This window comes from Acinonyx jubatus, chromosome B3 (assembly GCF_027475565.1).
Source record: "Acinonyx jubatus isolate Ajub_Pintada_27869175 chromosome B3, VMU_Ajub_asm_v1.0, whole genome shotgun sequence".
Taxonomy (NCBI): domain Eukaryota; kingdom Metazoa; phylum Chordata; class Mammalia; order Carnivora; family Felidae; genus Acinonyx; species Acinonyx jubatus.
Genome location: NC_069386.1, coordinates 29,537,597 through 29,563,235, shown reverse-complemented (window position 1 = coordinate 29,563,235; position 25,639 = coordinate 29,537,597). Strand labels below are relative to the sequence as shown.

The 25,639-nt window shown below is 36.7% G+C and overlaps 1 protein-coding gene and 1 pseudogene across 10 annotated transcripts in view; one reads left to right on the top strand and one right to left on the bottom strand.

Annotated features, from left to right (window-relative positions):
* The window catches only part of PEAK1 (pseudopodium enriched atypical kinase 1), a 310,300-nt gene that overhangs the window by 110,057 nt on the left and 174,604 nt on the right, over positions 1 to 25,639 (top strand). For 6 of the 10 annotated variants that reach the window (XM_027067830.2, XM_027067828.2, XM_053223697.1 and 3 more), the window contains one exon: positions 12,894 to 12,975. The gene's annotated coding sequence lies outside the window, so the exon portion shown is untranslated. Of the gene's footprint in view, positions 1 to 12,893; positions 12,980 to 25,639 lie in introns of all 10 variants that reach the window. The other 4 variants (XM_053223700.1, XM_027067831.2, XM_053223699.1 and 1 more) reach the window with 1 other exon arrangement.
* LOC128316155 (small ubiquitin-related modifier 2-like) lies at positions 810 to 1,114 on the bottom strand (annotated as a pseudogene).

Below are 25,639 nucleotides of genomic sequence, written 5' to 3'. Positions count from 1 at the left end.
AGAATGATTTCATGTTCTTCTATTGTTAAAGAGTAAGAGCAAAATAACTGGAATATAAAGATAAGAGATGAATGAGCATGCCACTAATGGAGAAAGGAGGTATTTTCACAGGACCAGTATTTTCCCTTATCCCATCTCCATTTGATGTTACTCAAAACATACCATTGGCCATTTAGTTCAAAACATGCAGTATGCTTGTGCACATACACAGTTACTTTATGTACAGTAAAGAAATGGGGAAGGGGAAAATGAAAGAATAGAGAAAACTATACTAGGATGTGGTGGAACCAAATTGCGATTTTCTTTTTTTTTTAATTTTTATGTTTATTTATTTTTTAATTTTTTTTAACGTTTATTTATTTTTGAGACAGAGAGAGACAGAGCATGAACAGGGGAGGGTTAGAGAGAGAGGGAGACACAGAATCGGAAGCAGGCTCCAGGCTCTGAGCCATCAGCCCAGAGCCCAACGCGGGGCTTGAACTCATGGACCATGAGATTGTGACCTGAGCTGAAGTCGGACGCTTAACCGACTGAGCCACCCAGGCGCCCCATATGTTTATTTTTGAGAACGAGAGAGACAGAGTGATAGCGGGGGAGGAACAGAGAGAGAGGGAGACACAGAATCTGAAGCAGGCTCCAGGCTCTGAGCTGTCAGCACAGAGCCCAACGTGGGGCTCAAACCCACTAACTGTGAGATCCTGACCTGAGCCAAAGTCAGAGGCTTAACTGACTGAACCACCCAGGTACCCCTCAAATTGCAGTTTTCTAATGGAGAATGTCTTCTTGGTCTGGAGGAACAGAGTTCTGGATTAACGTAGCAGGTTCCCATTTTTGTAGATGCCTCCTGTCTGCTGCTGGAACACACCAATTGTATCTTCATCCTCCATTTACAACAATGTAGGTGTGTTTGTTTTGTTGATTGGCTGCCCATCAGATCAGAATCTGATCTGCCTCAATGACACACCCTGTTGTTTACAATAGGCTTTCATTAGTTTACTAAGTGGTATATGCCTCTTAATCTTACACTGTGCCACACAACCATCCTGCCCTATCACCTTCAAATATGATCGTTGTTCTCAGTCTTGACTCTTTCCTTGGGCTTTTTGTCAGCCATGGCAAGTACCAGAGTTTCCCCAGCTGCTGCTTCACAAAAGAGGTACCGGGTCCACACCAAGAGAGAACATACAAGCAGCACCACAAGAGTGGCAGAAGGAGGCAGCTGCGGTGGAGCGTGCCTATAGATTTTAAAGAGCTGTAGGGACATCCTACTACACTAAAAGTATTTTCACCTGCTTGATCTGGGACTATTTGATGGGGTGATTGATTGAATTGCTCCAAGAAGAATGAGCTGTTAGGTCAGCTAAAGTGACACAGGCTTTAGTGAAGAGGCAGTCACAGCTGTTAGTAACACATTACTTAGCTTTATGATTAATAGAAGTTTATAAGAACACACATTTTTTTAATTTGCAGCTTGGAGTGATTTTGAAATTAGAATATTTTACTTCTGTTACCATTTGAAGCGGTGAAAACATTGATTTTCAGTAGCTACTGTGAAATATATGCTTATTTCTGTGAATGGCAGTAGTACTTGCCCATTGTATCCATCAAGTCAGGTGCTCCAAGGAACACTCACATTCTGTGTGTATCCTGAGACGTACGTAACTTTAGCGAATCATACTGAAATCTTCCAAATTGAATTTGATATCCTAATAGGGAATGACAGTGGAACATGATCTGGACCTTTTGGATTTGCATTATTTACAGCTGATTACTTCTGATTAAGCCCAATTTGGTCATTTTAGACCAAGTTGAAATTTTTATCTTTGATATCAGAATGTGACAGTGATTGATATCCTGGAGGCATTCTCTATGCTGTAGTTAGTACTTGGTGATTTGGGTCAAAGTTCAAAGTATGCATATGTGTGTGTGTGTGTGTGTGTGTGTGTGTGTGTGTGTGTGAGTGAGAGAGAGAGAGAGAGAGAGAGAGAGAGAGAGAGAGAATCCCTCCCTCCATTCTACTCTTTATCCCTGTCTACCTTCCTTTTTTATTTTCTTCCCTCTTTATTATATTTCTCCCTTACTCATGACATTTAGATTTTCCTCTTACTCCCCAATGGCCCATGTACTCCACCCCTTACCCCTTCTTAATTTTTTTATTGTGGTAAAATACATTTAGCATAAATTTTACCATCTTAACCATTTTAGGTGTATAATTGGCATTATATACATTCATAATGTGGAACCATCAGCACCTTCCATCTCTGTAACTCTTTTCATGTTGTAGAACTGCTCTGTACTTACTAAACAGTAACTCTCTGCTGGAGTGATGACAATACTGATTCCATCTTTGGTCTTTCATCTTGTTGACGTCTGCTCTGTGACCTCTCTTGGGGCTACGTGTCCCAGGCCCTTTGGAGATTAGTATACATGCCTTAAAAATTCCCACCACATCTGGAATGTGGGAAGGCTTTACTCTGGTGCTCTGTAAATTTGTTAAAGATAAAATAGTTTTTCCCTTTCCTGACACACAGATGTCATCACAAGGTCTGTCAGGTGCATGCAAACCTTCTGAAATGTACATGAACCCTTGACTTCACTACAGTGTCCCCAGGGTCCCCTTGCTGTATAGAATCTGTAGGCTGAGGTCCAGACTTTTTGGGAAATAACTGCAGCTCTGGATCATCATCTGCCCAATGCTCCCTGTCAGTAAGTTACCCTGCATAAAATTCTGTGGGAATTGTATGCATTGCCTGCTTTGTTTTTTTGGTCCCCAAATGCCTTCTCATTTTGGAGGATACTTTATATATTCCCTCTTCCACCTTCTAATACTCCCCATTCCCCTTGACATCCAGCATTCTTCTTTCTGTCTCTATGATTCTTTCTACTTTAAGCACCTTGTATAAATGGAATTGTGCAATATTTGTCTTTTTGTGATTGGCTCATTTCACTTAGGATAATGTCTTCAGGGTTGTTCATCTGTGTTGGTAGCATATGGCACAATTTCCTTCTTTTTGTAGCTGAATAATATTCCACTGTATTCATTTGTCTGTCAACAGACACTTGAGTGGCTTTCACAATTTATCATTGGTGAGTCGTGCTGCTGTAAATTGTCATTGTACCAGTATCTCTTCAAGACATTGCTTTCTCTTCTTTTGGGTATATAGTCAGAAGTAAATTGCTGGATAATATGCTAATTCTATTTTTAATTTTTAAGGAATCACTGTTCTGTTTTCCATAGCAGCATGTACCATTTTAAATTACTACCAGCAGTGCACAAGTGTTCCAGTTTTTTCACATCATCACCAGAACTTATTTCCTTCCTTCCTTTTTCACATCATCACCAGAACTTATTTCTTCCTTCCTTCCTCCCTTCCTTCCTTCCTTCCTTCCTTCCTTCCTTCCTTCCTTCGTTCCTCCCTCCCTCCCTCTCTCCCTCTCTCTCTCTCTCTCTCATAGTAGCCATCTTAATGGGTGTGAAGTGGTATCTCATTGTCGTTTTGATTTGCATTTTCATAATAATCAGTGATGATAACTTATTTTCATGTACTTACTGGCCGTCTGTCTAGTCAAGTCCTCTGCCCAGTTTTGAATTGGGTTATTTCTTTTTGTTGAGTTTTAGGAGTTCTCTATGTATTATGTGTTAATCCCTTACCAGATATATCGTTCACAAATATTTTCTCCAATGTTGTGACTTTGTGCATAGTGTGTTTTGCTGCACAAAAGTTTTAAAATTTTCATGAAGTCCAATTCATTGTTTTCACTTTGTTACCTGTGCCTTTGATGTTATATCTAAGAAATCAGTGCCAAATCCAATGTTGTGAAGCCTTTAACCTATGTTTTCTTTTAAGAATTTTATGGGTTTAGGCTTTACATTTAGGTCTTTGACCTATTTTGAGTTAGGTTTTGTCTATGGTGTTAGGTAAAGCTTCATCTTCATTCTTTTGTATGTGGATATCTGGTTTTCCTAGCACCATTTTTTGAAAAGACTTTCCTTTGTCCGTTGAATAGTCTTGGCACCCTTGTCAAAAATTATTTGACCATTTATGTGAAACTTTATTTCTGGGCTCTCTATTCTGTTGCCGTTCTTTTTTTTTTTTTTTTTAATTTATAGTGTTTTGAAGTCATTAAGTATTAGTTCTCCAGTTTTATTCTTCTTTTTCGTGCTTGTTTTGGCTGTTTAGGGTCCCTTGAAATCTGATACAAATTTTAGGATGAATTTTTCTGTTTCTACAAAAGATACATTGAGATATTGATAGGATTGCTTTGATTATCTGTGGATCACTTTGAGTTTAATGGATATCATAACAACAGATGATCAAAGCAATCCTATCAATATCTCAATGATATCCTTCCCCCCCACTGCTCACACGTGTGTGCAACTCTCTCCCTAAAATTAAAAAAAAATTAAAATAGCGTATCGTTTATGTAAATGTATCGTTTATGACTTTTATTTTTATAACATTGACAAATAATTTATTTCTTACTTCAGGTATGCCAAATTCTTTGTAGGAGAAATACCCACTGTTGAAGTTTTAGCTGTTAAAGCTATATATGCAAATAAAACAGGAAGAGAAACATTCTGTTCTTCCCTTTTAAAAACAAATATTGATTTACTTGAAACTGGGTGGCTACAACTATAAAGCATAAGCTCATTCTCACTATTCTAACATTTTGGTTTCTTATTAGATGTTCCTCCTTTAGAAAATAACTGTGAGATAAGTCTGATCTGCTGAAAATTTTCAGTTCTATTTATGACCTAATGATGCTTTATGCAGTGTTCTCCTGGAATTTACTGGCCTACAGTCTTGATGTGTAGTTTTTTGTATTAAGATGAGTCAGTTTTCAGCATTAATAATTCCATGGTAAGCTACATGGAGAATAGTTTCTGCTTAAATGAAACTATTGAAACTAATGAAACTATTGTCTACAAATCTAATAAAAGTGAAGACACATCAGTTCTTAATATAACATTCTGTAGAGATTCTCTTGACTTAGAACTGTCATTTTTCTCTTCCTTAGTATTGGCTACTGTGTTTTGTTGTATATACATACACAGTGTTGTATTTTGATACAACACTCTTATAGGTTAGGAAATATACAACTTAGTACAAATTTAGAAAGCAGGCCATTGAAATGATCATTTATCAGAAATATTTCTGACCATCAGTGTTGCCTCTGTATGTATGAGCCATAAGGTAACCCTGAAAAGTATTTATAAGCTCAATCAAGGTTATTAAAGTCAGAGGAAAATTAATATTCAATGCTTCTACTCTTTTATTTCTCACTTGATTTAACTTAGAAGTGCTTTAGGACCTTGGCCTACTTTAGTACTGTTCATTTATTGGTAGTTAATTATTAACTGATTAATTGGGATTTGGTGTCAACTATTCTGTGTTAACCAGTTTGGGTTTATCATATCCTACTTTTCAGTTTGTGGATATATAATTGCATCAAGGCACCAATTTTATTTTGTAAAGCATTTTTTCCTTAGTGAGGTGTAAATGTAAGGTACAGTTAGTTTACTTCTCTATAGCCATGAAAGAACCAGAACAGAAACGCATCTAACTATGTTTAGCATCCATACTAGATATTAATAGTGTTTAATTTTTAATTCATATTGTTGATATGCCAGATGGCATATATCTTTATGCATGGTACATAACTAAGTTTCCTCTCAAGACTTAATAGAACCATTGCATTTATTTTTATTTATTTTTTTCAGTGCATTTTTAATGCATGTGTTTATACTGTTTTATACATTTCACTATGCTTTCATATAGTTTATATTTCTCTTATCTTCAGAACAACCCTGAGAAATTAATAAACATTACCTCTAAGTAATTGAGTTTCATCAAGATTGTTTTGTGTAGACAGAAATTCAGGTCTCTTGATTTTTTGTTAATCCTCTGTCTGGTCCTCTACAAAGAGAACAGTAAAAAGAGACATCCATGATAGTGGATGTCAAACTACTATACTAGAAGTTCCTTATTTGTACAGCATTGGCAAGTGTTAGAGCACTTTTTGTTATATTGCTTTTATAAAGAAAATTAGCAAAGTGGAGTTCTTGTGTTATTATACATATTATTGTTTCCTTTATTAGATTCATACATTAATTAGATACAAAGTACCTCTGTATGCTAGGTACTGGATTGCTTACCGAAGTACAAAAATAGTCTCTGCCTTCAAAGAGGATCAGGCCATAAGGCACTGTTGGATGACTTAACAGCTTGTGGGAAATGTATTACAAGCTGTTTGCTGAGGGCACTGAAGAACATTTTTGTTTTTCCTGTTAAAGAGGTAAAGATGTGACTTTGCACTATCCTTTTTCCTGCCTTGAATACAAAGAGAATGTCAGCATCTATTACAAGTGGCTTTGAAGCAACAAATCAACACACTTAATGGAGGAAAAAGAGACTTTGTCTTTGATGATCTTCTTGAGCCTCAGTAATGACCCTAGACTAGTACTTCTAGACTTCTTATCTGGGGAAAAAAGTTAATGCCATATTTGTTTAAGTCACACACAAGTCAGATTTTCAATTACTTATAGTAAAATATTTTTTTTCTCCTTCTGTCTCTGTCTCTCTTGACTTTTTTTTTTAACTTTCCTTTAATGGAAATTTAGCATACACACTAAAGTAATGATAGTATAATGAATCTGCATCACTCAGCTACATTAGTAATCAGTATTTGGCCAACCTTGTACGTTCTTGTACTTCCTCCCTTACCAAGTTAAGGAATTCTATAATAGAAGTATGTGAAGATATTATGGAAGCACAAGGAATATAGTGACTAACTTGGCCTGAAGTGGAAGTAGAGGCTGATCAGGAAAGTCTTCATAAAGGAAGTGACATCAGCAGAGGCTTTAAGGGCAGGTAAAGAATGGAAGAAAGAGCATTGTTAGTGGCATTTCTAACATGTATAAAGGGTCTTTAAAAAACATGATATATTCAAAGAATGGAAAATAGATTATTGTGGCTATAGAGTTTATGAGAGATGAGTGACAGTAGATGAATCTACAGGGATGATTTGGTGCCAGAAAAAGCATTGTGTATCACAACCAAGAAATTTGAAACTCATTATATAGGTACCAAGAAGTGAAAGTATGATTAAGTCTTGGAAAAATAACACTGACTGTAATATAGCCTTTGATTTTGGAGTAGGGGATAGAGAAGATGGTAAAACTGTGCTAATGGTTCAAATGATAGGCATTTAGTGATAATTGTAGTGGGCTTGGGTCGGGGAGAGATCAACTTTAAGAGCTATTTTAGAGGATGAAACAACATGATTTGGTGTCTGGCTGGGATATGGGGAAAGGAGTCAGAGTTGCAGTGACTTGAGTAGTGACATACCAGAAGGCAGGTTTGGGATAAGCACAGAAGATGAACTTGGTCTGTTAAGTTTGAAGTGCTGATAGTACATTCAGGTAGAGGTATCCAGTATGCCAAGTGGAAATATAGGAATGGACCTTAGGAGAGTGTCATACTAGAGAGTTCCACAACTTGTCTTTCCTGTCACATATGTCATATGCCACAGGTGTATATACACATACACATTCATACACACACACACACACACACACACACACACACACACACACACATGCTAGTTGATCCTCTTTATTCATGGCTTTCATTTTTGCAAATTTATCTGCTTGCTAAAGTTTATTTGCAACCCCCAAATCAATAATTATGGTGCTTTCACAGTCATTTGTAGATATACTCAAGAGCGGTGAAAAAGTGAATTACCTGGGGGCACCTGGCTGGCTCAGTCAGTGGAGTGTGTGGATTCTTGATCCTGTTCAAGGCCCACGTTAGGTAGAGAGATGACTTAAAAAAAAAAAAAATGAGTTGCCTGCTGTGTACATTTTTAGCTGAGGTTGAACAAGGTGACATTTGCCTTCTTGTTTTAACTCTCATACTGTAATCTAGTGTTCTTTTTGCAGTCTCCTTAGTGCCACATTTTTCATAATTTTTGTGCCTTTTTGGGGTGATTATGCTGTCCTCCAAATGTGCTGAAGTGATGTGTAGTGTTACTAAATACAACAGGGTTGTGATATGCCCTATGGAGACTATATGTGTGTTAGATAAACTTTGTTCAGTCATGAATTATGCTGTTGAGTTCAATTTTAATGAATCAACAATATATATTAAATAAGATGTTTTTTACACAGAAATACACATAAAACAAACTGTGTAATGATCGGTCGGTGAAAATGTAATCAGAGGCTTATAAGAACTTAACCCTGTATTTTTCATTTCCTGGAAGCAAAAGAAGCACAGTATTCACTGATTCATTGTTTGTGGGAACTATAGAACATAACTACTACAAATTCTCACAAATATTGAGAATTGGCTGTGTATGTAAATAAAATCTGCTATTTTTTTAATGAATAATTTTTACATTTGTACAGTACAGACATTAGCCCCACTGTATGGGTAAGATTATGATCACAAGAAATATAGAACTCTCTCTTCTTGTTGAAAAATAAATACATACCAGACAAAAACAGTTTGCTGTTTTAGATCAGATAAATGAGTCTATATTCCTTCCCTAAGCCAGAGGGGTTTTTCATAAAATGGAGTATTGAAGAAATTCAGCTGACATTGGCTGACAGCATCTAAATGATCATCTGCAGCACACTTGAGCATACGTGGTTGTCATATTCTTGGGCTGCCAACTTCTTTTATAGCTTGGTGTTACTCTCTTTAGCAAACTTGCAACATTTTCAGTCCCTCTTCTCTGACAGAAATTTATTTTACAATGATGTTTATGTGTGAGGGGATTTCATAATCGAAGACGAGTGTTTGTGCGTTCATATCTGTCAGTTTGCTTGAATACAACATTCAAAAGGGTTTTTTAGCCTTGCATTCACGAATGTTGGTTCATTTCAGTAGGGGCATTTTAAAATGACAGGTATTATGTGAGAGTGAGAATTACCCATATCTTCTGACATAACATCAGTGTTATCTTGAGAATTAATATTCAGCTTTGTATCTCACTTTTTACTGTCTGCAAACCTGAAAGCAAGGAATTGGCATTTACAGAGTCAAGGACAAGAAGACATACAACTCCATGCAAATGACTTTTAACACTCCAAGTACTTCTGTGCTTTGTCAGCAGGTATCTGTTTCCTAATCATCTTTCTTTTTGGTAAAGAAGATATGCCTTGGGTTGTTATTATCTTATGCAGCTATATAGTTAAATATATAAAATAAAAATGATACAGAACTCCATTTAGAGATGATTCAGTTTGGGTTGACTGATTTACTTATGCTGCTTATGCTTCTAACTTGATCCCCTTCTGACTAATTGTGTGGCCTTCTAGCTAATGTATCAGAGTGAGTGTTCTCTATCTTCACTGCAAGCAGTAGATTTTGTCATTAAGTGTGGTTCAGGGATGACAATTATTTTTCCCTCTTCTTATTCTTGGTAGGTGACCTTAATCTTCACTTTTCATATGGGAATACCTCATAGATCTGTTCTTCGTCTGCACTATGACTAGTGTATTTAAGTTGCAAGATTGATATTCTTTAATTATCCTGCATTCAGAGAACAAAACATTTACAGTTGAATTCCTCTGTGAAATGAACATTAAGCTCACTATATTTTTCAGTTTCTTCTGTTGACTTGGAATAATCTAATGTTCTAATAATAAAGATTATTTAATAAGGTCGACTAGCTCTTGACCTACCTGAGTCTATGTTAGCTTATCCAATTTCAGCAAACTGTCATGCAATATAAAGACTATAATTTCAGGATTTTATATAAAGTTCTTCAGTACATGCTAATTAAGCATGAGTATTTTCTTAAACCTGTAAGATTACAGGGCATTAACTAAAAAATGAAAATATCTAAACTAATGTCTCTCTAATGCAAGTGTAAAGTAGTGTCTGTAAATGGCAACTATACTGTATAGTTTCAGAGAAAATTGTTTCAAAAGTCTGGTGATTTATCAGCTGTGGTCCCTAAACCTTTTTTTTTTAAAGGATGGTAACATTCACGAGTTTATATTTGGTGTTTACTATCCCTCCAGCCTTACTATACACATTTCACTTCTAAATGTGTTCATTTCCATCTCTATTTTTACTCAAATACTTTCATTTCTTCTCTTCAACACTCTGAACAATTACTCCTCAGATCAAGACCTTTTTTCTCCAAAGAAACACTGAAATCTATCTAGTTTCCCTTCTTGCTGGCTTTATATTTATAACTTACTTGCTGCTGTGTCATTAGTTTGCTTAGTTTCATTTTTGTTCAGTGTAACAAATATCTCCTGCTTGCTTGTTGTGGTGATGTGTGAGCTTGGCGGGTAGGGAAGCATGCTCTGAACAGGCTTCTCAGAGGAAGTGATCCTGGACCTGAATCTTAAGAACTAGTAGGAATTGCCTATGCGTGCAAAGGTTGTAAGGATATATTGGCAAAAGACCAGCGTGAGAACACATGAGATTCAGTGTGGCTGTGGTGTGATGAAGTGGGAGATAGGAAGTGAAGCTGAGGAGATAGGCATGAGCGAGGTCATTGAGTACTTCACATGCCACACTGTCCATTTATTCTGTGGGTGAACTTTAACTTCATTCTATGGATAAGTCTTTGAAAGGTCTGACATATGATGGTGAATGATGTGGCAGGATTTTCATTTTAGAGGGATCATTTTGGCAGCAGTATAATAATTGACTCTGAAGTAGGATAAAAGCGGACTGGTTAGATAACTGAATTGGTTATATTGAGAGATAGTGACCTGGATTTGGGTACTATTGATTGGGATGGAGTTGAGAAAGTAGTCTTAGAAAGCATTTAGAGTAAGAATCAATGAGACTTGAAGGTGATTGGTGAAATGTAATTATTGCTGGACTTTTCATGTGTCTAAGTGGCTATGGTGCTGTTAACCAAAACAGGGAATTTAAAGAAGGGATCAATTTTAGGAAGAGATGAAAAGCTCAGTTTTGAACATACTGAGTTTTTACCTATGGTATATTCAGGTGGAAACATCCAAAAAACCCAGCAGGACATGGGAGTCTGAGGCTCAGGTGAAAGATCAAAATTAGGAGTTATGTGCAGGGTCCTCCTAGTCCTGCTGGGAACTCTGAGAATGTGGGCAAAAAAGCTGAACCCTAAGGAAAGAAGGAAAAAAATGGAACCCAAGATGGAAATGAGAAGGAAAAGCTCTATCTTGCCATAATTTCTCTTAAAGAAGGACAATTTGATCTTTTCTATATCCTCAGTAACACCTTGAATAGTACTTTATGTAGAAGATACTCAGTAAATGTTTGCCACTTATTTTGTTGAACTGGAAGGCATCTCATTTACTTAGAGATTTATTTCATATTATATCTAATTTCATGACTTGACAAGAAATACTTTTTAAGTAATACTTTTTAAACATTCTAATTGCAGTACAATTAGCATACAGTGTTATATTAGTTTCAGGTATACATTGTAGTGATTTAACAATTCTGTGCATTACTCAGTGCTCATCATGATAAGTGTACCCTTAATCCCCATCATGAATTTTACCCATTCCCCCCTACCCACCTCCCCTTAGGGTAACCATCTGTTCTCTAGTTAAGAGTCTGTTTCTTGGATTGTCTCTTTTTCCCTTTGCTTGTTTTATTTCATAAATTTCACATGAGTGAAATCATATGACATTTCGCTCTGAGTGACTTATTTCACTTAGCTTTATACTCTAGATCATCCATGTTGTTGCAGACAAGAATTTTATTTATTTATTTATTTATTTATTTAATCTATTTTATTTTTTTATGTTTTTTTTTTAGAGAAAGCACAAGTGGGAGAGGGAGGGAGGGAGGGAGAGAGAGAGAGAGAGAGAGAGAGAGAGAGAGAGAGAGAGAGAGAGAGAATCCTAGGCTTGGGACTTGATCTCATGATCCCAAGATCATGACCTGAGCTGAAATCAAGAATCGGATGCTTAACGGACTAAGCCACCCAGGCGCACCAGGAAATTTATTATTTAAAAAAAAAATTTTTTTTTTCTTAATGTTTTTATTTATTTTTGAGACAGATTAAGTGACTTGATCAACTTTTTCACATTTATATAGAACTCCAAGATTCACTCTCTTAACTATCAGTAATGTTTGGGCCAAAAGACCATATGGAAGTCTCCTCTTTGGGTTCCATTGTGAGAATTATTCTAACCCAAAGGCACTGCTATATACTAAATTTTGCATGGTCAGTCTTATGTACATTAGCATAATAATTGGACACCTCTGTTCCTGAGTAGACTAAGGCTTTACTTAATTCTTTTCATCTTTCTGGGCCAGTATTTCTTTATTTTTCTATTAGCAGTTTGTATTACATGGTTGCCAAGTTGCTTCAGGTTCTAAAATCTTGTAAATCCATTATTTTGAAAACTCAAAAACTGGTTCCTTGGAGTCTACTAACAGGTTTTAGAGATTCTCAGGATAGATGACTGGGTTTAATGACTCGACTGAAATTATATGTAAAATATGGTTCATGTATGTGCCTTTTTCAGGAAATGCAGTTCATAGCTTTCACTAGAGTCTCATAGTTTTATATATCTCACGGCTTACCCTTTACCCAGAAGATTAAGAACTTAGTTGTAGAAATATTTTTGCATAATGTAATGAACTACAGTACTTCATGCAATCCTATCCTGTGTAGTTATCTTTAACAAAGGTATTGTTGTTCATTGAAAGTAATTTTTTGTGGTAAGGTTACTTTTCTGGCTACTTAAACAATAGTACTTTCTAAACTAAAATACCTCTTAGTTATGTCATCACTTAAAAACAAGTCCACTAAATAGAATGTGTAACAGTTTGCCTCTGCCTAAAGGTATGTTAAAGAATGCTCAGTTTTAAAGTATGACTCAGATAACCTTCACTAATATGTATTTCCCACTTTCCATCTTCCTGTAGGAAAAGAATATTTGAGGTCCACTCCTAAGGAAAGAAAAGGAAGCAATGACATAATGCCTAGAGTTGGAACCAGTTAAACTGGGTTTGTACGTTTTCTTTTCATGATGTAACACATTTATTGCAGTGTTAAATCTCTTTTTATCAATGTCTTGTCTTATTCCAGCATCAAATCTTATAATTTTGAAACTTGCCTTGGTATGGAAGAGACAAAGATGACAAAGACATGCCCCTTTCAAAGTATTTGCCATGTTTCTGTGACTAGGAAAGACAGAATGCTAAATTGCTAGATAATAGTCTCATTTTCAGATGAGAAGCTTTGAGAGGTTTGGTAAATTGCTCAAGGTCTAAAGCTCTTAGATAGGCTGGGATTCAAATTCAGATTTGTTGACTCCAAACCTCATTTGCCTTCCATTAGGTCACAATGCCCCTCATTTTATTTCAGTTTAGTTGTTGCACAACTGCTGATAAATGAATTTGAGGACCAGGACCCCATGCATTTAATTTCAGGAATTTTTCTGATAAAGTAAAAGGAGAAAAAAGCATTCTTTATTTCCCAGAAGTTAAAGAGATTAGAGAAGGGAACTAAGTATATGCCAGACCGTCAAAGGGCCTTTACATGAGCTAGCTCCTTTAATTCACAGTAACCAGGTGTGATATACTTGGTATTATTCCTATTTTAAAGATGAGACTGAGGATCAGAGAAATAAATAAATTGCCCAAGATCACATATCTAGTTAAGTAACAAAATCAGAATTGAAACCCTTTAATTTGGAAAGTTTAGATAGGGTTTGTATCATGCCTATTGACTTTATTTTTTTTATAAAGACTTTTTTTTTTTAAGTTTATTTTGAGAGAGAGAGAGAGAGAGAGAGAGAGCGCAGGAAAGGGCCAGAGAGAGAGGAAGGGGCAGAGAGAATCCCAAACAGAGTCCTCATGGTCAGTGCAGAGCCCAACACAGGTCTTGAACTCATGGACTGTGAGATCATGACTTGAGCCAAAATCAGTCGGACATTTAACCAACTGCACCACCCAGTCACCCACCTGTTGACTTTAAATTGAATATCACACAAGCCAAATGAATGGCTGTACAGTTAAATCTGGAGCCCCTTTTGCTGTTTGTATCATTTTTTTTTTTTTTAGTGTAATAATGATTTCAGGAATAGAATTTAGTGATTCATCACTTACATATAACACCTAGTACTCATCCCAACAAGTGTCCTCCTTAATGCCCCTTGCCCATTTAGCCCATCCTCCCCACCCAACACCCCTCCAGCAAACTTCAGTTTGTTCTTTGTAAGAGTCTCTTACGGTTTGTCTCCCTGTTTTTTTTTTTATTATTTTTGCTTCCCTTCCTGTATATTCATCTATTTTGTGTCTTAAATTCCACATATGAATGAAATCATATTTGTCTTTCTCTGACTTATTTCACTTACCATAATGCACTCTGGTTCTATCCAAGTTGTGGCAAATTGCAAGATTTCATTCTTTTTGATCGCTGAGTAATATCCCATTGTATATATATACCACATCTTTATCCATCCATCACTCAGTGGACATTGGGCTCTTCCCATACTTTGGCTGTTGTCAATAGTGCTGCTATAACATTGAGGTGCATGTGTCCCTTTGAAACAGCACACCTTTATCCCTTGGATAAATACCTAGTAGTGCAATTGCTGGGTCGTAGGGTAGTTCTATTTTTAATTTTTTGAGGAACCTGTATATGTTTTCTGGAGTGGCTGCACCAGTTTGCATTCCCACCACCAGTGCAAAAGGGTTCCCCTTTCTCCACATCCTCGCCAACATCTCTTGTTGCCTGAGTTGATTTTAGCCATTCTGACAGGTGTGAGGTGGTACCTCATTGTGGTTTTGATTTGTATTTCCTTGATGATGAGTGATGTTGAGCATCTTTTCATTTATCTGTTAGCTACCTGATGTCTTCTTTGGAAAAGTGTCTATTCATATCTTTTGCCATGTCTACACTGGATTATTTGTTTTTTGGCTGTTGGTTTGATAAGTTCTTCATAGATTTTGGATATTAACCCTTTATCTGATATGTCATTTGCAAATATGTTCTCCCATTCTGTCACTTGCCTTTTAGTTTTGCGAATTGTTTCCTTTGCTGTGCAGAAGCTTTTTTTTCTTGATGAAGTCCCAATAGTTCACTTTTGCTTTTGCTTCCCTTGCCTCTGGAGATATGTCAACTAAGAAGTTGGAGCGGCCGAGGTCAAAGTAGTTTTTGCCTGTTTTCTTCTCTAAGATTTTGATGGTTTCCTGTCTTACATTTAGGTCTTTCATCCATTTTGAGTTTATTTTTATATATGGTGTAAGAAAGTGGTCCAGGTTCATTCTTCTGCATGTCGCTGTCCAATTTTCCCCACACCACTTGCTGAAGAGACTGCCTTTTTTCCATAGGATATTCTTTCCTGCTTTGTCAAAGATTAGTTGGCCATATGTTTGTGGGTTCATTTCTGGGTTCTCTATTCTGTTCCATTGATCTTTGTGTCCATTTTTGTGCCAGTACCATACTGTCTTGATGATTCCAGCTTTGAAATACAGCTTGAAGTCTAGAATTGTGATGCCTCCAGCTTTGGTTTTCTTTTTCCAGATTTCTTTGGCTATTCAGGGTCTTTTGTGGTTCCAAACAAATTTTAGGATTGTTTGTTCTAGCTCTGTGAAGACTGTTGGTGTTATTTTGATAGGGATTACATTGAATATATAGATTGCTTTGTGTAATATCAACATTTTAGCAGTATTTGTTCTTCCAATCCATGAGCATGGAATTTTTTTTCCATTTCTTTGTGTCTTCAATTTCTTTTATAAGCTTTCTATAGTTTTTAGTGTATAGATTTTTCACCTCTTTGGATAGGTTTATGGTTTTTGGTGCAATTGTAAATGGGATAGCTTCTATGATTTCTCTTTCTGCTGCTTCGTTATTGGTATATAGAAATGCAACCGATTTCTATACATTCATTTTATATCTTGTGACTTTGCTGAATTCATGTATCATGTCTAGCAGTTTTTTGGTGGAGTCTTTTGAGTTTTCCACATAGAGGATCATGTCATCTGCAAAGAGTGAAAGTTTGACTTCCTCCTTGCCACTTTGGATTCCTTTTATTTCTTTGTGTTGTCTGGTTGCTAAGGTGAGGACTTCCAACACAATGTTGAATAACAGTGGTGAGAGTGTATAGACTTGTCATGTTTCTGACCTTCAGGGAAAAGCTCTCAGTTTTTCTGCATTGAGAATGATATTAGCTGTGGGTCTTTCATATATGGTTTTATGACCTTGAGGTATGATCCTTCTGTCCCTACTTTCTTCAGGGTTTTGTTTTTTTTTTTAATCAAGAAAGGATGCTATATTTTGTCAAATGCTTTTTTAGCATCTATTGAGAGGATCATGTGGTTCTTATCCTTTCATTTATTAATGTGATGTATCACATTGATTGTTTTGTGGATATTGTATCAGCTGTCATCCCAGGAATAAATCCTACTTGATTGTGGTCAGTACTTCTTTTAATGTATTGTTGGGTCTGGTTTTCTTGTATCTTGTTGAGAATTTTTGCATCCATGTTCATCAGGGAAATTTGTAGTTCTCCTTTTTAGTGGGGTCTTTGTCTGGTTTTGGAATCAAGGTAATGCTGGCCTCGTGGAATGAGGCTGGAAGTTTTCCTTCCATTTGTATTTTTTGGAACAGCTTTAAAAGAACAGGTGTTAACTCTTCTTTAAATGTTTGGTAGAATTCCCCTGGAAAGCCATCTGGCCCTGGACTCTTGTTTGTTGGGAGATTTTTGATTCCTGGTTTGATTTTACTGGTTATGTGCCTGTTCCAATTTTCTATATCTTCCTGTTTCTGTTTTGGTAGTTTATATTTTTCTAGGAATTTGTCCATTTCTTCCAGACTGCCCATTTTATTGGCATATAATTGCTCATATTATTCTCTTAATATTGTTTGTATTTCTGCAGTGTTGGTTGTGATCTCTCCTCTTTCATTCATGATTTTATTTATTATGGGTCCTTTCCTTTTTCTTTTTTATCAGTCTAGCTAGGGGGTTATCAGTTTTGTTAATTCTTTCAAAGAACCAGTTCCTGGTTTCATTGATCTGTTCTACCTTTTTTTTTTTTTTTTTTATTTCGATATCATTGATTTCTGCTCTCATCTTTATTATTTCCCTTCTGCTGGTTTTGGGCTTTATTTGCTGTTCTTTTTCTACCTCTTTTAGCTGTAAGGTTAGGCTGTGTATTTAAGACCATTCTTCCTTCTTTAGGAAGGCCTAAATTGTTATATACCTCCCTCTTATGACCACCTTTGCTGCATCCCAGAGGTTATGGATTGTCATGTTTCCTTTTTCATTGGCTTCCATGTACTTTTTAATTTCCTCTTTAATTTCTTGGTTTACCCAGTCATTCTTTAGTAGTTGTCTTTAATCTCCAAGTGTTCATGATCTTTCCAAATTTTTTCTTGTGGTTGATTTCATTCCATAGTGTTGTGGTCCAAAAATATGCAAGGTATGTTTTCTGTCTTTTTGTACTTGTTGAGGGCTGATTTGTGTCCCAGTATATGATCTGTTTTGGAGAATGTTCCATGTGCACTCAAGCAGAATGTGTATTCTGCTCCTTTAGGGTGAAATGTTCTGAATATATCTGTTAAGTCCATGTGGTCCAGTGTGTCATTCAAAGCATTGTTTCCTTATTGATTTTCTGCCTAGATGATCTGTCCATTGCTCTAAGTGGGGTGTTGAGTCCCCTACTATTATGGTATTATTATCAGTGAGTTTCTTTATTTTCATGATTGATTTACATATTTGGATGTGTCACGTTGGGAGCATAAATATTTTTAATTGTTAGATCTTCTTGGTGGATATAACCCTTAATTATGATATGATGCCCTTCTTCATTCCTTGTTACAGTCTTTATTTTAAAATCTAGTTTGTCTGATGTAAGTATGGCTACTCTAGCTTTCTTTTGATGACCACTAGCTTGATAGATGGTTTTCTATCCCCTTACTTTCAATTTGCAGATGTCTTTAGGTCTAAAATAGGTCTCTTGTAAGCAGCATCTAGTTGGGTCTTGTTTTCTTATCCATGCTGATACCATTTGTCTTTTGATTGGAGTGTTTAGTACATTGACATTTAGAGTGAGTACTAAAAGATATGAATTTAGTCCTATTGTGTTGCCTATAGAGTTGGTATTTCTGGTGATGTTCTTTGGTTGTTTCTAGTCTTTGTTGCTTTTGGTGTTTTTTCGCTTGTTTGTTTGTTTTTGTCTTTTCTCCCATCAAATGGTCCCCCTTAACATTTCTTGCAGGGCTGGTTTAGTGGTTACAAACTCCTTTAGTTTTTGTTTGTCTGGATAACTCATTATCTCTACTTCTATTTTGAATGACAGCGTTGCTGGATAAAGAATTCTTGGCTGCATCTTTTTCTGATTCAGAACTTTGAATATATCATGTTACTACTTTCTGGCCTGCCACGTGTCTGTGGATGGGTTTGCTGCAAACCTGATCTGGCTTCTCTGATATGTTAAGGACTTTTTTTTTTTCCCTTACTGCTTTCATAATCCTTTCTGTGTGTGTGTATTTTGTGAATTTGTCTATGATATGTTTTGGTGATGGTTGGTTTTTGTTGAATCTAATGGGAGTTCTCTGTGCTTCATGGATTTTGATGTCTGTGTCCTTCCCCAGATTAGGAAAATTTTCTGCTATAAACCTTCTGCCCCTTTTTCTCTCTCTTCATCTTCTAGGACTCCTGTGATTCAGAGATTATTCCTTTTTAATAAGTCACTGTGTCCTCTCAGTCTTGTGACGTGCTCTTTTGCCTTTGTTTCCCTTTTTTTTCTACTTCATTATTCTCCATAATTTTGTCTTCTATATTGCTGATTCACTGCTCTTATTCATCCATCCTTGCTGTCCAGGCATCCATTTGATCTTGGTTATAACATTTTTAATTCCATCCTGACTTTACTTCTTTCATCTCCACAGAAAAGGATTCTATGTTTTTTTCAACCCCAGCTAGTATTCTTATTGTGGTTCTAAATTCCAATTCAGACATCTTGCTTATATCTGTGTTGATTAAGCCCCTAGCAGTGATTTCTTCCTGTTCTTTTGGGGTGAATTCCTTTGTTTTGTCATTTTGGAGGAAGAAAAAAATAAAATTAAAATTAAAAAAATTTAAAGCAAAACAAAAATTCAAAAAAGGAAGCTAGATCCTAGGTGTATTTTGGTCTGCTTGTTGAAAGAAGCTTGATAGAATAGAGAAAAAAGGGAAAGAAAAGAAAGAAAAGACAAAAAATTAAGAAAACATTTAACAATTTTAAAATGTATAGAATAAAATAGGATAAAATGAAATAAAATGAAAGAATAAACAATTTTAAAAAATAAAGTAAAAAAAATGTTTAAAAAATTTAAAAAAAGAAAATAAAAATAATTTTTTTCTTTCTGTATCCGAAAAAAAGAGAAGGAAAACAACAAAAACAAAGACAAAAAAATTTAAACAAAAACAGAAGTATAAAAAAACGAATAAATGAACCAGCAAACAGAATGAAAAGCGAATGAAGTTACTACATCCCATTTCCCCTAGAACTCAAACTATGAAGCACTCTATAGTCTGTACACTAAGCAGGTAGAGGGACTTGTGCTGGTTTTCTAGGGGAAGTGCTCAGAGGGGGCAGTTGGGTGGGGCTTGTTGTAATGCCTCTGCTCTCCAATAGGTGGCACTGCTTAGCTCACTGGGGTGGGTCAGTGTGGTGTGCCTGCGCCTGCCGGGGAGAGGTGGAAACGGCTTCACCCATCTCCCTAGCCTCTGGCACCTGTCCTTTGTCTCAGGTTTCCATCCACTCCCAGCCTCTTACCCTGTTCGTGTCCAAGCCATCCACCTGCCAGAGTTTTATCTCAGTTGGGGCTGTGTTTAAAACCCCACACTTCAGAGACCCCTGTGGCTTGGATCTGTGCAGACTCTCTGTGGGAGGGTCTCACCAAACAATGGGCCCTGCCGGCTTGCCTCACAAATCGTTCCTGCCATCACACAGTGGCAGAGGTTCAGAGATGATGGCAAATCACAACACAGCCAGTGCCACGTTTCACTGCACTCTGGCATCTTTGTCCCAATACCAGCAAATGTGGCTGCTCTCTAGGGTCCACTGGAACCATTGCCTGTGGGGAGGTCATGTAGCCTCTACCAAATGCTCTCCTAGCAGGGGAACTGCTTCTCCCTGTGTGGCACATGGACCCCTCAGACCACGTTGCCAGCTTCTGGGACTTCACCCTGTTTCCTCACCAGAGCACATCTAGGCACCAAGCTGTGCAACTTCAGAGTCTGCATTCCACAGTTTATAGAATCCTGGTGGTATTGAAACCCTCTCCTTTCTGTCAGTGGTTTTGGGGAACAGATTTCTTGTTCAGTCCCCTGTGAGTGTTTTCACTCTTTGTCTTTCTCTCCAGAAACTTTCAGGGGAGTGGTTTTTTTTTTTTTTTTTGCACTCTCCCCCTTTCTCTGTCCTCCACAAAAACAGCTCCCTACCCTCCACGGCTTTTCTCTCCCCCAGTTCACCTGTACAGAACTGCATACCTGCTGAGTTCTGTGGCTAAAGTTATGCAGATTGATGTGTTAATCCTCTGATCAATTTCCTAAATGTGCAAAATGGTTTGGTGCTGATATAGCTGCATTTCAGGGATGAGACAAGTTGAGGGTCTCCATGCTGCTCCACCATCTTGTCGCTCTTAGTATCATTCTTAATTGAACTACTAGAAGTTAGGTCATTTTTCCAAAATAATATTTACATATTTTTAAAGAGCTTTTCATTGTCACCAGTTTGAAAGGTAATTGTTTAAGCTATGGTGAAGAAAGGTTTTAAGCTCACAGAATGGCGAACAGCATCACATGCCGGAAGAGATTTTGCTGTAGTCAGGTCTTGCCTGCCCCAAGTTTCCTACTGACTTTTCCAGTCAGCAGGTTCCCTGGGTTACCTTTGGACACCTTTTATGAGATGAGAAGTTTGAGTTGATTTCCCTAAGTCTCTTATAACTGTAATGTTATCCTATCAGTAAGTAGAGTTTTTATGTGTTTCAAATGTAAATATTAAAGGAATTTTAGAGATGGAAGGAAGTCTTTAGTGGTCAGCTACTGGAATCCTCCCATATGACAGATGAAGAAATGGAGACCCTCACCTCTGTGTGACACTTTAAACATTTAGAGCTCTTTCACATACATTAACCTCACCAAAATCTTGTGTATTAAACTGTATCATCATTATTGTAGAGATTAATTCATCCATGGTCCCTTAGCTGGGCCTAAAGTTTACCATGTTTGCTTTAGTGGGATTAATTATACTCTGTGATGAAATCCTGTTGTGTGAAAAAGTGACAATTCAGTGATTTGTAAAGCAAGTCCAAGCAGGAAAAGCAAACATTTCCAAGTATGAAAGTGGTAATGAACTCAGCAGTATAAATAGCAGAAATAAAGAGGGAAAGAGGTGGCAAAAACTAAGGTCTATGAGCTGAGTCAATCTTAGTTTTCATTTATTCCTGGATTAGGAGTAAGCATAATTGACTTTTAGTATTCTTGTGTTTATCAGTAGTGTAGTATTTGAGTTGCTTTATCCTTAACAAAATAACTCAAATAGAAACTGTACTTTGTAATAACATACTTTCAAAAATATTGTAGGTGAGCTAGAGGAACTTAAAACAGTTCATTCAAAAGGGTATCCCCAAAAAACAAATGAACAAGTAAGTGTGGGAAACTAAGCTTTATACACAGTTATTTATTTCACTGCCTTTAGTGATGTGGGTTTTTTTTTTTTCTTTTCTTCCTGTTTCTGCTCTGTAGTGTGGAGGTATCCTTTCAAAATGTTACCTGTTTCTAGGCTATTGACCTGGCTGTGCCAAACAACAAATTGCTTTACCTTGGTTCCTTCTTATCCTTTTCTTCCCCTTCCTTCTTTTTATTTATTTAAAGTTTTTATTTAAATTCCGATTAGTTAATTTCAGGTGTACAATTTAATGATTCAACCTTTCCATAAACAACACCTGGTGCTCATCACAAGTGCACTCCTTAATCTATAAAATCTATTTAACCTACCTCCCCTCTGGTAACCATCAGTTTGTTCTCTGTAAGTGTCTTTTTCTTGGTTTGCCTCTCTCTCTCTCTCTTTCCCCCCCTTTGTTCTTTTGTTTTGTTTCTTAACTTCCACATGTGAAGAAATCATATTGTATTTGTTTTTTTCTGACTTATTTAACTTAGCATAATACTCTCTAGGTCCATCCATGTTGTTACAAATGACAAGATTTCATTATTTTTTATGGCTGGGTAATATTCCATTGTAAATATACATACCACATCTTCTTTATCCATTTATCAGTCAGTGGACACTTGGGCTATTTCCATAATTTGGTTATTGTAGATAATGCTGCTTACCTTTGTAACTTTCTATAAACAATATATATATTTTTTTAATTGGAAAGAAAATTGTCTTAAAACTAGTATGTGGATGTTAGTTTTTCTTTTACAGTTTTGTTCACCAATTTGTTCTTCCTTTAAAAGAAGCCCATTTGGGGGCGCCTGGGTGGCGCAGTCGGTTAAGCGTCCGACTTCAGCCAGGTCACGATCTCTCGGTCCGGGAGTTCGAGCCCCGCATCAGGCTCTGGGCTGATGGCTCGGAGCCTGGAGCCTGTTTCCGATTCTGTGTCTCCCTCTCTCTCTGCCCCTCCCCCGTTCATGCTCTGTCTCTCTCTGTCCCAAAAATAAATAAACGTTGAAAAAAAAAATTTAAAAGAAGCCCATTTGTAGATTGCATGGTATCGTGGTGCTTTCTCTGTGGATATGAAAATTTGATCACTAACAATTTCTATTTTTCATTCTATACGAAATTTGTTTTTAATTATAAACTATGTTCTATAGAACTTATAAATTGGAGCAGGATCTCTCATATGGTTCTAATCAAAAAGGACAACCATAAAGGATGGAGTAAGTGTGTTATAAAATTTGAAAGCAACAGTGTAAGATTTGGCTTAAGTTAGAGAGGAAGAATGTTCTTGAGATCTTTTTTTCCCTGAGAGTCCTTTTAAAGATTCTCTTGCCTAGCTGCTGATATTCTTTCCACATGCCCTGTCCTACCGAGTTCTGCCTTACAGCCCACTCCCATTCACACTCCATTGCAGACCCACGGAATTCAGAGAAATGGCATTTGTGGACGACTTGAATAGTCTGGTCTTTAATTTTCAGTTTTGTGTCTGATCTCAAAACGTGTGCAAGGGCTTTTTTTCAGTTGTTGCTTTAAGATTCTTTAAAGGAAAAACCAAAAAGGTCACTTTACAGTAATGGATACTTAATTGTTTTATGGTAAGTCAGGAGCTAGTCTCCTGGAAACTTCCAACACCTGACATAAACACTTTCATTAAATTGTGCCTAATATAATATGACTGTGTTTTACTTGCCCAGACTATACTAAGGACTACAGTTAGCTTCTCATTGGCCAGCTGTGATTTAATGGTCGTAATAAAGTTATGATATTTAGCTGAGGGCTTAGAATTTTTAAAGGTGACTGGGTTTTTTCCTGATTTGTGTTTCCCTTGTTTGGCATTAGAGCTAAAGAGCCAGGCTCCCAGGCTGGTGTCGCATTCATATTAAAACATTCCCTTTATACACATATGGTCCATGGGATTCTAAAGGCTTGGTTTTAATAGATTAAGTCTTCTGATTTTTTGTTTTCAATGCTTGTTTATTTTTGACAGACAGAGTGTGAGCAAGGGAAGGGCAGAGAGAGAGAGAGAGAGGGAGATACAGAATAATCCAAAGCAGACTCTAGGCTCTGAGCTATCAGCAGAGACCCCATTGTGGGGCTCAAACCCACGCACTGAGCAATCATGACCTGAGCTGAAGTGGGATATTTATTATTTAAAAAAAAATTTTTTTTAATGTTTATTTATTTTTGAGACAGAGAGAGACAGAGCATGAACGGGGGAGGGGCAGAGAGAGAGGGAGACACAGAATCTGAAGCAGGCTCCAGGCTCTGAGCTGCCAGCACAGAGCCCGACACGGGGCTCGAACTCACGGACCGTGAGATCATGACGTGAGCCGAAGTCGGACGCTTAACCGACTGAGCCACCCAGGCGCCCCCGAAGTGGGATATTTAAATGACTGAGCCACCCATGTGCTCCAAGCCTTTTGATTTTTAAGCTAATTATTTCTATAAAGAGATAGTTGAAATACTTTTTTTTTCCAGTCTTATTGACAAATCTAATACCACTAAATAAAAGTGTTTTGCCATGGCTTTTATTTAATATTAATATAGATTTGAGTTTTCTGTGGAATTTAGTTGCTGTGCCAGGGTGCTTTCTAATATAAGATCAGTTCTTAATAGATGTATGGAAGGAAATATGAGGAACTTTCAGATGCTTTTTTTAAGTGTATTTTTTAAGTTTATTTATTTATTTTGAGAGAGAGAGTGATAGCTAGAGCGAGGGAGGGGCAGAGACAGAGGGAGAGTTAGAGAGAAAGGGAGAGGGAGAGAGAGTGAGAGATTGAGAAAGAGAGAGAGAGAGAGAGAGAGAGAGAGAGAGAGAGAGAGAGAGAGAGAATATCCCAATAGGCTCCTCACTGTCAGTTCAGAGTCCGACATGGAGCTTGAATTCACGAACTGTGAGATGATGACCTGAACTGAAATCAAGAGTCAGGTATTTAACCGACTGAGCCACCCAGGAGCCCCTCAGATGCTTTTTAATGTCATGTTTAGTAAATCTCAGGGCAGCAGTGAGGAAAATACAAAGATGTTGATTTGTGTGTGTATGTATGTGAGTGTGTGTGCATATGTGATCTAAACAACAAGGAAATGTAAGAAATTTATTTGACTTGCAGCTTTCTCAAAGTTTAACATGGCAGTGGAGTTATAAGAAAATATTGATTAGTTTTCCTTTTCCAATGTATTGTAATTTTATATCATTTATATTTTAAAGAATTAAATGAATTGATTCATAGTTTCTTAAACCAGAAATATAGGTGATAAAGGGGAGTTACTGAATCTGTTGGCCTACATTTGTAAAATCAGTCCATCTGTCATTACCTAGATATTTGAATTTTTATCAGAAAAAAAAAAAAACCAGTATTACACCAGTATAGTTAATTGAATATTTGTTGGCATATATATGTGCCACATTTTTTTCATTTCTCAAAGTGAGAAGATTGGATGATTTCCATAAGTATTCAAAAATTATTCTGCTGATTCTGCTGTATGAAATTGAGAGTATTGTTAAAATGGATAATCATTTGTTCTCTGGTCTTTTTTTAAGAGAAGCCATCACTGAAGAAAATTTAAACCAAAGGCCATTAATTGCAACCAGAGTTTTCTGTGAACACTGAGTTTGAAATTAAAATTGTGTGAACTCTATTGCTGGCTTTGCTCATCCTTATAGATAAACAACATTTCAGTAAAAGATAATGTAGTCTGAAATGTTGCTAGTTTGCAGGTCTTCTATAGGAGATGTGAAAGATTGCAAAAGATTTGGGGAACTCTAGATTTTCCATATAGGGTTAAAAAGAAAGTACTTTATCATAATGTGTGAAGCCATTAAAACTGGCTTACTTTTTATTCTTCAGTAATCCCAATACCACATGTTTTATAAAATTTAAAATAACAGGTATCATTTAGGTAGCATGAATGCTGGTTCACAGACTTTTTAATAGAAAAATGTAGAGAATGTCTGATGTTATAAAGGGAATAGAAATCTTATATAATCCTTGTAGGCTGAGGCCTGGTTATTT